This window comes from Cucurbita pepo, chromosome LG18 (genome assembly GCF_002806865.2).
Source record: "Cucurbita pepo subsp. pepo cultivar mu-cu-16 chromosome LG18, ASM280686v2, whole genome shotgun sequence".
NCBI classification, from domain to species: Eukaryota; Viridiplantae; Streptophyta; class Magnoliopsida; order Cucurbitales; family Cucurbitaceae; genus Cucurbita; species Cucurbita pepo.
The window spans coordinates 3,794,031-3,807,842 of record NC_036655.1 but is presented as its reverse complement, the minus strand read 5'-3'; the positions used below and the strand labels follow the sequence as shown (position 1 = coordinate 3,807,842).

At 36.9% G+C, this 13,812-nt stretch overlaps 1 pseudogene; it reads left to right on the top strand.

Moving 5' to 3' along the window:
• Positions 1-6,415: 6,415 nt before the first annotated feature.
• On the top strand, positions 6,416-10,297 carry LOC111780735 (annotated as a pseudogene).
• The last annotated feature ends 3,515 nt before the right edge of the window (positions 10,298-13,812 follow it).

Here is a 13,812-nt window from a genome sequence, read left to right as displayed (position 1 = left end):
TTTCCACCAACTGTGTAATGAGAGCTAGAACATGTATTATTCTCTATTGTTATGTATTCGTAGTAGTCGTTGTGTTTGAATTGAATTATGAGATCTCACATCGGTTAGGGAGGAGAACGAAGTATTGTTTATAAGAGTGTGAAAACTTCTCGCTAGTAGACGCGTTTTAAAATCTTGAGGGGAAGTTCAATAAGGACAATATTTGTTAGCGGCAGGCTTGAGCTGTTATAAATGGTATCAAAGCCAAATGTTGGGCGATGTGTCAGCGAGGAAACTAAGCCCTGAAAGGGTGTGGACACGAGGCAGTGTGCCAGCAAGGACGCAGGGTCACGAAGGGGATGGATTGGGTGTGTCCCATGTCGATTGGAGAAGGGAACGAGTGTGAGTGAGGATGTTGGGCTTTAAAGAGGGGTGGATTGTGAGATTCCACATCGGTTGGGGAGGAGAATGAAATAAGGATGTGGAAACCTCTTCTTAGCAGACACGTTTAAAAAATCTTGAGGGGAAACTCGAAAGGAAAAGTCCAAAGAGGACAATATGTGTTAACGGTGGGCTTGAGCTGTTACAAATGGTATCAGAGCCAAACATCGGAGAATGTGCTAGCGAGGAGACTAAGCCTTGAAGGGGGTGGACACGAGGCGGTGTGCTAGCAAGGACGCAGGGCCACGAAGGGGATGGATTGAGGGTGTCCCATGTCGTTTGGAGAAGAGAATGAGTGCTAATGAAGATGCTGGGCCCCAAAGGGGGTAGATTGTGAGATCCCACATCGGTTGGGGAGGAGAACGAAACATTCTTTATAAGGGTGTGGAAACCTCTCCCTAGCAGATGCGTCTGAAAGGGAAAACCTAAGAGGACGATATTTGCCAGCGGTGGGCTTAGGCTGTTACAAATGGTATCAAATCCAAACATCAGACGATGTGCCAATGAGGATTGGAGAGTGTGCCCCGAAGGAGGGTGGATTGGAGGGTCCCACATCGATTGGAGAAGGGAACAAGTACCAACTATAGAAGCTAACTCGAGAGAGAGATTTGTAGCATGAAAAAGGGAGTCGTTGTAATCTTCACCTATAGTAGAACTTGGAGTTGCAAACAATTGAACGTAAACCCAAGCTTGAGGTGAACTAGTATAAATTCTAGTGTCGTTACGTAGTTATTGTTTAACTTTGATTTGGTTCGAATTCAAAAGAGGAGGAATTATTTAGGTTTGGTTGGACCGCTCTAGTTCGATAGAGGTTACGTTTAACTCCTAACACATTTGAGTTCTCTTTCGAGCTTCGATCGAACTTGATTCGATGATGATTAGACTCTACAATCCAACGTAAAAAGAGATTCTCACAATAAGACATACGAACATGCAAAGTTTGCATAGGCACCAACATCATTCAATATTGTACTTAGTCTTGGATTATGCACGTCTTCTTTTTAAGGGCATGCACTCCAAAAGCAAGATATGACATAAAGTAATGAGCTAACCATCAGCTCAAACCAGAGGTACATATTAAGACATATTCTACCTCCAATGCCCTATCCATCGCTAACGTTCACCTCCTATCATGTTAAATGTATCTAAGTTTTGATATTGTCTTGACCTGTGTAACAGCCTAAGTTCATCGCTAACAGATATTGTCATATTTGAACTTTTCATTTCGAGCTTCCACTCAAAGTCTTAAAACGTGTCGACTAGGGAGAGATTTCCATACCCTTATAAGGAATGTTCGTTCCCCTCTACAACTGATAAGAGATCTCACAATTTGTCTACTGTAGGTGTATACAAGATACTTGAAATTTTCTTCGCTTCAATCAATATTAAGATTATATTTGCATTTGCAATGACGATCTTTTGGTCACTCTGTTCATCAACTCGAACCTCATTTTTCTGTAATTGATGTTATAGATCAGCCATTTTGTTTAGGGAGAATTCGATCGTAGGGCTGACTGATGCTTGATTGAAGCACATCGAAGTAAATAATCAAAGTAGAATTAAACACTCACAACACACACTTTGTACTAAAATACTTTTAATCAGAATCATTCCTAACTTCAAAATAAACGTACAACGAATGACGNTAAAAGGAAGTTAAAAGGGAGAGATCCAAATTAGAATAAATATAATAAAAAGAAAAGAAACACTACACGATTAATAACTTCACCTAGAAATAGCTCCACGAGTTATAACTTCTCTTTAAAATGTTCTACAACTCGTGTAAAGACTAAATCATGTATCAACAATGCACAACCACAACATCTCATGATTCTAACGTGATGCTCAATATTCGACTTTGAACCAGTCATATTTGTTAACTTACATCAAGTAGTAGTACAGGAACCATCAAATGCTCTTGTAACAGAATAGATACAAAAACGTTAGCATGAAAACAAGCCTTAGAAACTAAGAACCGAGCATTTCTCCATCTTTCCGTTTTCGGCTCTACCCTTAAATCGACATGTCTTGTAACAAACAAGTAGCAAGACATGTTTTGTGGCAGTCAAATGAGAATAAAGGGATCTCTGTCAATATTTTATGTGTGGTAGAAATTAGGAATGTCTGCCAATAAATTAAGGGTAGACATTGCATTATGCAATGAAAAAAAAGCAAAGAATAAACATATCAACCTTTGATAAGCATGACAACCCTACAAGTAAACAAAATGAGACTATGATCTCAAAAAGTTACAAGGGAAGGAGCACAAATCATCTGTCAGTCGAGACGAACATATTCAAACTATATTATATATATATACATTAAACAGTTCACTCTCTTGGGGGCTAACGTCTTTGCTGGCACACCGCTCGGTGTCTGGCTCTAATACCATTTGTAACAGTTTAAACCCACCGCTAATAGATATTGTCTTCTTTGGGCTTTCCCTTCTAGGCTTTTCCTCAAGATTTTGAAACACGTATGCTAAAGGGATGTTTACACATTTTATAAGGAATGTTTCGTTCTTCTCTCCAACCTAGGTGACATCTCAAGATCATTTTGATATTATTTGAGGTTATTCGTGATGCCTAAAGGAATATATTGGCTAGGAAATTCCCTTTTGTAGAGTAATTAAAGCCAAATCTTAGTGTGATAGGTTAGAGACCTACTTTTTTACATTCTATAAAGAGCTCTAGACTTGTAGTCCTACCTAGACACTAGACTACGATGGGTTAGTGATATTGTCGGTAAGGTCAGAGTATCTATTTAACGCCTTAGTAAGATAGTACTTTATTGTTATCTTTCGTGATATTGTTGGTGAGTCATTTGCTTTTACCTGCAAATGTTAAATATGTTACGAGTATTTAAAAGCATTCAGTAAGTAACCTCATTGTTGGGGTCGAAAAATGCATTCACATATTGTATCATGATTGGTGAAACCTAATTTTNTTTTTTTTTTTTTTTTTTTTTTTTGGGTAGGGACACTGGATGTATAGTACTTCTCTACACACGGACCATATATGCCTACATGAGCCCACTAGGTGGACTAGTTAACGTACCCCCTAAGCCTAACTATGGACTAACACACTCACACTATTGAAACCCAAAGGAAAAGAAATGAGTGCATCTGTACATAACACTAAAAGAAAATCCATGATCATATGACATACCAGATGTAGAGATCCTGCACTAAAATCATGGTTCGATGAGAGGATGCATATAAAACTTATCATGACGCTTATGAGACATACATACATATTCATGATATTTCATTTACATATATCATACATAGTACATCTTGATGTCTTGGAGGACATAAACATGTCATACCAACATAGCAATCATAATCAAACAGAAAAAGGAAGTACACGCTCCCCACCCCTTTCATTATTTCAGATATCATTACATAAATAATAACACACTAATGGGGTCATAGAGTACGTGTTATTCATGCATCAAACAATTGCATCCAATCTAAGTGTATTCCAATAGTAAGTTCACTTATCGTTTCAGGCTCAACTTGGTGCTTCTAAGCTCATCCTTACGGATCGCTCCTAGCCAAAGTACACAATATCTACTAATAGTTGACTTAAATTCTTACAAATGATATCAGAGCCATACACCAGACAATGTGCCAACGAAGACGCTAAACCCCCAGAGGGGATGGATTGTGAGATCCCACATCGGTTAAAAAGGGGAACGAAACATTTCTTATGTGGAAACCTCTCCCTAGTAAACGACGGGCTTGAGCTGGTACACATACCTATCTTTAAAAAACAATTTAAATGAATATATGTGAAAAATTCTTTTGTAATTCGTTTTAAAAAACAAGTTAAATGAATGAAATAGAACATGAAGAACATTGCTATAGAAGATGGATGGCCAAAAATAAAACTAAGAAGGAAAAAAGAAAAGGCATCTAGAAATTGTGTTAGCAAAAAGATGTCATTAATGGCTATGTAGGCAAGCCTCGTTGGCAAAGAAGCTAAGTTTTTGATGCCTCACTAGATTTTGCAGAGAAGTCTACGATCACCAAGTTTATTGGAATCAGAATATGCCTCATGTTTGATTCTTGCTTGCATACTTGTAATGATTTTTGTTCCTTTTTTTTCCTTTTTCATGTTAGGGATTCATTTGATTTCAAAAAGTAAATAAAGAAAAGGGTTAATCGAACAAGTGGTAAACGACAATTTCACATAATTTTCGACGTTATCGGGCGACGTTCTGCTATGATATCAAGCATAAGTTCATGAGTTATGTAAAAACGTCGAGAAAATATTATTAGATAGATACTTTAAACCTGATGACTAATGTTGTAGCATTGAGACGGTGAGATTCAACATTGTTTGGAGAGAGGAACAAAACATTTCTTATAAGGACGTGAAAACCTCTCCCTAATAGATGCTTGACAACACCCACTAGCGGTGACCTTAGACTGTTGCAAATGATATCAGAGCTAGACACAAGGCAGTGTGCCAGTGAGGACGTTGGGTTCCCAAGAGGGGTGGATTGTGAGATCTCACATTGGTTAGAGAGGATAATGAAGTATTTCTTATAAGAGTGTGAAAAATTCTCCCTAGTAGACGTGTTTTAAAATTGTGAGGCTGACGTCGATACGTAACATGTTAAAGCGAACAATATCAAATATCGACCGCTATAATAGTTGATGAAAGGTTCTAATTCTTGAAGCATTTTGTAAATGCTCAATGTTGTTTGGGAATGACTCGATGAGTGTCACTTGATTAATGAGTTTGATTGGTCCATTGTGTGACTAAAATAGATATGATGAGCTTTATAAAAGTTGGGTTTCAATGGCTGAAATTGATACCATATGGTTTAGGAATATATGCAATAGCACATAACCTGATATCCAAGTTGAAGGCCCTCTTACACTATTGGATGCAAAAATCTTAACTTTAACTTTACCTTTAATGGAGTAGTGAACAACTCTTAACATGTGCCCTCTCCATACTTACTTTGAGCTCCAATTGTGAATACTAATACAAACTAATTTCGTTTTTGGAAAAATTAAGAATAAAATCTAAAGTTCGAACACTCCGTGTTTAGGGTTTGGACTAGGTTTTAATATTTCGATTCAGAATTTGATGGTCCCTGTGTTCCCTTGTATCCACTGTGGCATGACCATGTTGCTTACTTGACTTGAACGATTTCTAAAGATGAAGACTATTCCTGCAAATCGTCACGTCATTTTATAGAAAATTTTCTAAGAAAACATGTGAGATCCCACATTGATTGGAGAAAAGAACGAGTGCTAGTGAGGACGCTGGACCCTTAAAGGGGGTGGATTGTGAGATCCCACATCGGTTGGAGAGGGGAACGAAACATTCTTTATAAGGGTATGGAAACCCCTCCCTAGTAAACGCGTTTTAAAATCCTTGAAGGGAAGCCCGAAAGGGAAAGTCCAAAGAGGACAACATCTTCTAGCGGTGGGCTTGGGCTGGTACAAATGGTATCAGAGCTAGACACCGCGTGGTATGTCAACGAGGACGCTGGACCCTGAAGGGGGGTGGATTATGAGATCTGACATCGGTTGGAGAGTGGAACGAAACATTTTTTATAAGGGTGTGGAAACCTCTCCCTAGCAGGTGTGTTTTAAAAATCTTGAGGGCATACGTGTTTTAAAGATCCCACATTGTGGTAGTAACTTTCAATTTTTTTAAGACTTTTTTAACCACGACTTCATATCTTTAAGACTACTCTCATTCAGATATAATCTCAATTTATTCACTCGAGCGTCATGACTTACTCGGACAAACTTTAACCAAATTCAACCCTTCAAAGAAACCCTTTAATGGATGGAATACATTTTCAAAGAACTTTCAACAACTTTTCAAATCTTTTCTTTTACAATACAATTTTTTTAAGTGGCATTATAAATAATAGATAGGCTCCAACACATTTCCCACAAACCATTGAGTTCTTGTCTCTCTAGCTAGCTCCTTTGTCCTTTGTTCTTTGTTCTTTGTCTCTCTAAGCAATGGAAATGGTGTCCCATGAAAAAGTAGGGCTAATGAGTGGAGGGTTTGTATGGGTGAAGGGTTTATTTGCAAAATTGGTGGAAGTTGCAAGCAAGACAAGAGCTTTGGGGAAGGATGATCCAAGAAGGGTTATCCATTCACTCAAATTAGGGCTTACACTCACAATTGTCTCAATGCTTTATTATTACAAANAGTAGACGTGTTTTAAAATTGTGAGGCTGACGTCGATACGTAACATGTTAAAGCGAACAATATCAAATATCGACCGCTATAATAGTTGATGAAAGGTTCTAATTCTTGAAGCATTTTGTAAATGCTCAATGTTGTTTGGGAATGACTCGATGAGTGTCACTTGATTAATGAGTTTGATTGGTCCATTGTGTGACTAAAATAGATATGATGAGCTTTATAAAAGTTGGGTTTCAATGGCTGAAATTGATACCATATGGTTTAGGAATATATGCAATAGCACATAACCTGATATCCAAGTTGAAGGCCCTCTTACACTATTGGATGCAAAAATCTTAACTTTAACTTTACCTTTAATGGAGTAGTGAACAACTCTTAACATGTGCCCTCTCCATACTTACTTTGAGCTCCAATTGTGAATACTAATACAAACTAATTTCGTTTTTGGAAAAATTAAGAATAAAATCTAAAGTTCGAACACTNTGCCTCTTTTTTTTGTCTCTCTTCTCGTTGTTTTCTTTGAATTTTCAATGAGTTCATCACTTCTTTTTTTTTTTTTTTATGTACTAGTGTGAGATCCCGTGTTGGTTAGAGAAGGGAACGAAACATTTTTACAAGGGTGTGATAACCTCTTCTTAGTAGATGTGTTTTAAAATCGTTAGATTGATTGCGATATGTAATGGGCCAAAACGGACAATATTAGCTAGATGTGGGCTTTGGCTGTTACAAATGGTATCAGAGCCAGATATTGGGCGGTGTGCCAGCGAGGACATTGGGCTCCCAAAGGAGGTGGATTGTGAGATCCCACGTTGGTTGGAGAGGGGAACGAAACATTTTTATAAGGGTGTGAAAACCTCTCCCTTGTAGATGTGTTTTAAAATTGTGAGGCTCATTGCGATATGTAATGGGCCAAAGTGGACAATGTTTGTTAGCGATGGGCTTGAGCAGTTACAAATGGTATCAGAGCCAGATATCGGGCAGTGTGACTCGCTGGGTTTCTAGGGGGGTGGATTGTGAGATTCCATATTGGTTGGAGAGGGAAACGAAACATTTCTTATAAGAGTGTGAAAACCTCTCGCTAGTAGACACATTTTAAAATTGTGAGACCGACGTTGATACGTAACGAGCTAAAGCAGACAATATTTGCTAATGATATGCTTGAGTTGTAAAAACCGTCATAAACATAAAATTTAGCCAGATGGTCAGGCTTTTCGAAAAATAATTTTAAACGACACAAAACCTAAAAAGAATGATCTATTTTAAAATTATTCTCGAACATGCCTTTTCAAATCCGTTATCCAAACACAAATTCGATAGAATTAGTAGAGTCAACGTTGAATGTGTTCGAAAATTTTCAACCTTTTGAGCTTTCTTCTAATGAGGCCTTTGCATATTATGGTACAAAATCCACAGGAGCAACGCTGGGAAAAGGGCTGAATAGGGCATTTGCAACACTGTTTGCTGGTGCTTTAGGAGCTGGAGCTCATCACTTAGCTGCCTTGTCTGGCCATGTTGGTCAGCCAATCATTACCAGTATCTTTGTCTTTCTACTAGGTAAAACATTCTCTTTCTAATTTATAGTTTTTATGTCTTTGTACGAGTTGACCGAACACGTTAGTTAAAAAGCGATTAAATTTCATGTTCGGTCCTTAATTAAAATTCAATCCATATGATTTGATAAAAAGTCTCGTACGTGTTTAAACAGCATGCATATTGACGTTTATGAGGTTCTTTCCGAGCATCAAAGCGAAATATGATTATGGAATGATGATAGGCATTTTAACATTCTCATTTGTATCAATATCTGGGGTTGGAGATGATGAAATACTTTTGCTTCTCCAAAAGAGGGTTTCAACGATCTTCCTTGGTGTGTGTGTTTGTGTTGTCATATCCATTTCTATTTCCCCATTTTGGGCTGGCCAAGATCTCCACAATCGCATTGCTCTCAACATTGAAAAGTTGGCCCTCTTCTTCCAAGGTAACAAATTCTTTAAGCTTTACCGCTTTTGTGGGGATCAATGTTTACGAGAGTTCTGTTAGAAATCACGAATCTCTGCGATAGTATGATATTGTCTACTTACTCATGATCAACCTCTTAATTAGTCGATGTGGGACTCCTCTCCCAACAGTCCTCAACAGACTTCACCCTCACTGTTACTCTTAATGTGCCCGTTGGAAGATCATTGGGTCGTACGGGGGTGGATTGTGAGATTCCACATCGGTTGGAGAGGGGAATAAAACATTCCTTATAAGGTGTGGAAATTTCTCCCTGATAGACGTGTTTTAAAAACCTTGAGAGAAAACTCGAGAGGGAAAGCCTAGAGTGGACAATATCTGCTAACGGTGGATTTGAGTTATTACAAATGGTATCAAAGTAAATCACCGTACGGTGTGGGACACTGGTTGGATTAGGGCTAGACCCTCTTCATAGTAAATACATTTTAAAACCGTGAGGTTGATGGTGATACATAACGGGCTAAAGTGGACAATATTTGTTAGCGTTTGATTTGGGCTATTACATTTATGAGGGCTCCACCCTCACTTTTACTCCTACCGACTCTAGTGGCTTTTACATACTATATTCTCTTCGTCTAACACATTCAACTACCTTTTCTTGCAACAAGTTCGACTACGGTAAATCATATGTGCCTAAGGTGCTAAGTTGTCTACGAGTTTACGACGTCTATATTTGAATTGGAGGGTTGTTTAACATAGAATTGTGAGATTATAAAGTTCAAGAATTTTTTTCTTTTTGGTTTAAATTTTTTTTTGTGTAGAAACCACTCAAGAAGATTTTTGCCATATTTCATAGGATATGGATCAGTTGAATACTTTAAAACTTTACAAGATAGAGAGGCTAAAGATGACAAAAGTATTCAAGCATATAAAAGTATTCTCAAATCAAGTGGCATCGAAGATACATTGGTACGTGCCTCTCTGTTTTTTCTTGCGAGTAAAGATCAAACGATCAGACAATCGACCTTTCAAATGATAATTGATATTCGTACAGTATAATTTCGCAAGGTGGGAGCCTGGCCACGGATGTTTCCAATTCCGTCATCCATGGAAGCAGTACCTGAAAATCGGAGCCCTAACTTATCAATGTGCCTTTAGAATCGACGCCCTTCATCGCAATCTCTCTTCTTCTAGTTTCCAAGTAATATTCGATGTTCATTCTCGTTCAAATATCATTTTTGTTGTTTAAAACGGATTTAAACCAAAAGGGTTTGTCCACGAATCGTGATTCGTGTAGGTTTCACAAGAGATTCAAACACAAATCCAAGAACCATGCATGGAAATGAGCATGGAAACAGGGAAAGCACTAAGGCAGCTTGTTTCATCCATAAGGGAAATGACTCAACCAACTCTAGCTGAAATCCACACAAACAACTCAAAAGCAGCCGCCAGAAAGCTCAAAGCCTCACTCAAATCATCACGTTTGTGGGAAAATTGTGATCTCTTGACACTCATCCCGGCAGCTAACGTCGGTACGCTGCTCGTCGACGTCGTCGATATCACCGAAAAGATTGCAGAGGCTGTTCAAGAACTTGCCTCTTTGGCCCATTTCAAGGCAGCCAAGCCCGCAGAGGCAGCAATACAAAGTGAAAAGGAAAAAGTGGAACCCAACATTGGTGTTTCTTTTGTTACAATACCCATTGGTAGTGGGTGAAATTGAGAGTGTAATTAGATGGAAATGAAACTAACATCAATTAGCTTTGGTTTTTTTACTTTTTACCATTGTAATAAGCTGAAGTTGATGGTGTTGGTTGATCTTCAAAGAATTTATTTTGGGTTGTTTTATGATTGTGATCCAAAATAACATTATATTATTTATAAAACAATAGAGATTCGGAAATATCAGGTGTGAATGAGAGTAATTTTGAGAATATAATGATGCATTTGTCAAACACCAGAAGTGGAAACATAAAATGTAACAGCCTCAAGCCTACTACTAGTAGATATTGTTCACTTTGGCCCGTTAAGTATCACCGTCAGTCTCATAGTTTTAAAACGCGTCTACTAGGGAGAGATTCCTACATCCTTATGTGGCTGACATACTATCTGGTGTCTGACTCTGATATAATTTGTAACAAGATATTGTCCAGCATACAAAATTCTTACTTTAATCCAACTAATAATGCACGACGTACTTCGTTCTAAACTATCTCAAACAGCGAGACATGATTTATGATTGACCCACGTTGTAGCTTAGCTGATTTATTAGAGTACTTCGTTCCAAACTACCTTTAGCAGCGAGACATAATTTATGATTGACCCATGTTGTAGCTTAGCTGATTTATTAGAGTACTTCGTTTCAAACTACCTCTAACCGCGAGACACCATTTATGATTGACCCATGTTGTAGCTTAGCTGAATTATTAGAGTACTTCGGTCCAAACTACCTCTTGCAGCGAGACATTATTTATAATTGACCCACGTTGTGGATTAGCTGATTTATTAGAGTACTAGCTTGCTATAGGCCTAAATTGGTTAAGACTAGAACTTTGACTTTCATGTTTCAATATCAATATGAATGGACATTATAGCCCACTAAGTCCTAAGTAGGGAGGCACACAATTTTTTCATCTTAAATATTACGGTTTTACAGGTTAGCTACGGTAACGACCCAAGCCCACCGCTAGTAGATCTTGTCCTCTTTGAGCTTTTCCTTTCGGGCTTTCTCTCAAGATGTCTGCTAGGGAAAAGTTTTCACACCCTTATAAAGGGTGTTTCGTTCTTTTCCCCAACTGATACGGGATCTCACAGCTACTTACTAAATATTTTTATACCCACTAGTACTATTCATTTATTTTCAGATGTTAGTAACGATGAGTCATTTATGACCAATTCACATATGTATCGTAGTTGACCAGCACTGAACTGCTCCTCTCATATTTATGATGGGATTTTAGAGCGTTACCAACTACCTTTAACTGCAACGGATCATTTATGATTGACCCACATATGTAATTTAGTTGGTTTAGCGTAGTACTAACTAGTTGAGCTCCTAAAATAGTTGAGTATGGTACCACGATGAAAAATGACCAAAAAATTGGCCAAGAACGAAACATTTTTTCAGTATTTCCTATCGAACATTTGAATCAAAATCATCAACATTTTGGACGATCAAAGTGATTTATCATTTAAATTGGGTACAACTTATGTTATAATAACGATGTCAAGATCAAAGCCATGTTTTGTGCAACCATTGGATTCTTATTTTAAGTTTATTGCACAAATGGTCCAATCTAAAACCAAACACATTGCCTACTCATTGCTATCACTATCCCAAATATGATATAAATGTACTATTTTATTTTGCTAAATGTCGTTTTCTTCGTACTTCGAATAATTTATAGATTTATCTTATACTATCATTTTCATATTTGATAGAGATTTGTATATCGCTTAACAAAATTATATATAGTTTTTTCGACAGTCAACAATAAACGTCGTGTCGATGAATTTGACCTAAAATTTAAAATCTTTATGATTGAGTCTCGGAAAAAATTGATATAGGTAATAACTTTCAATTCTTTTAAATCTTTCTTAACTATAATATCCTTACGATCACTCTCATTCGAATATGATCTCGATTCATTCATGTATCTCTTATTTACTCGAATGTCACAATAATCTTTTAACCAATGGAGTCATTCTCGGGCGGACAAATATACTCAAATAATAATAATAATAATAATAATAAAATGCGATACAGATGGCATTGTGAATAATGTATTGTGACACAAATAGTTGGAACCACATGACCAAAATGTTAGGTAATCAACATATATATTATTTAATCAAGCACACAAGTTCAAATTTGTCTTTTTCTCTAATATATATATATATATATCTCGAAACTTTACGCTTTATGTCAAAAGTTGCATTAATACCGTTTAACAAGTTCAAAAGTATTCTTATCATTAGTATAAGAACACAAGTGTTAGTACTATAGTTAAAAAAAAACTAATTTGAACGGTAACAACTCAAGTCCACTGTTACTAGATATTGTCGGCTTTGACTCGTTACAAATGATATTAAAGCTAGACATCAGACAGTGTGTTAGTGAGGACGTTGAGCCCTCAAGGTGAGTGGATTGTGAGATCGCATATTGGTTGGAGAGGGGAACGAAACATTTCTTATAAGGGTGTAAAAACTTCNAGATATTGTCGGCTTTGACTCGTTACAAATGATATTAAAGCTAGACATCAGACAGTGTGTTAGTGAGGACGTTGAGCCCTCAAGGTGAGTGGATTGTGAGATCGCATATTGGTTGGAGAGGGGAACGAAACATTTCTTATAAGGGTGTAAAAACTTCTCTCTAGCAGACACGTTTCAAAATCGTGAGACTAACGACGATACGTAATGGGCCAAAACGAATATATGCTAACGGTGGACTTGGGTAGTTGCATAAACTTTTAAAAGTATCAATAATACCCTTCTTTTTTTAGTTTCTAAAAGTTTATGAGTACCTTATCGATACTACTTTTAAAAATTTACGAGTACTTAATATTAATAGTTCCGTTCATACACTAATGATATATATTGAGAATATTTTTTAAATAAATTACTATATGTTTTTAAAATGAAATATATTGAGATAAAATAAAGAAAATAAAGATATTTTTATTAATTTAATCTATTTTAAACTAATTAATTTAATTGGCCATTTTCTTTTTTTTTTAAAAGGTGCTTTGGTTGGTTTGTCTTTCCAGGTGGGTCAGTGGCTGTCAATGGTAACTTTGGTAGGTTCTGGAACTGTCTGGAAAACGACAAACGACAATGAAATTTCCTTCACACGGTTTCTAAACATCTCTAACCTCGTGTCCTTTCCTAACCTTTCTCACCTTCTTTACGTGATTATACTTCCAAAAGAGCACGACCAATCTGTTCATAGCTCGAATAGTTGTATTAGAGATATCGGCGCTTTTCACTAGAGATCGAAGGCTCAAATTTTCTATAGCTCGTGAAAGACATCTCGATGCACAAGAGATCGTATAAATGACTATTGATAATTTTGTCGTGATTTATATATATCTAGAGCTATGGTTAACTTTTTTATTTCTTATTTTTTACTTAATGCATCAAAGTTCTTGAATGGGGCTTTCGAGTTCCGGTTTGGTTGTAAGGTCTTGTATGTATGGTCACAAGTTTTTTTTTTTTTTTTTTTTTTTTTTTTTTTTTTTTTTTTTTTTTTTTTTTT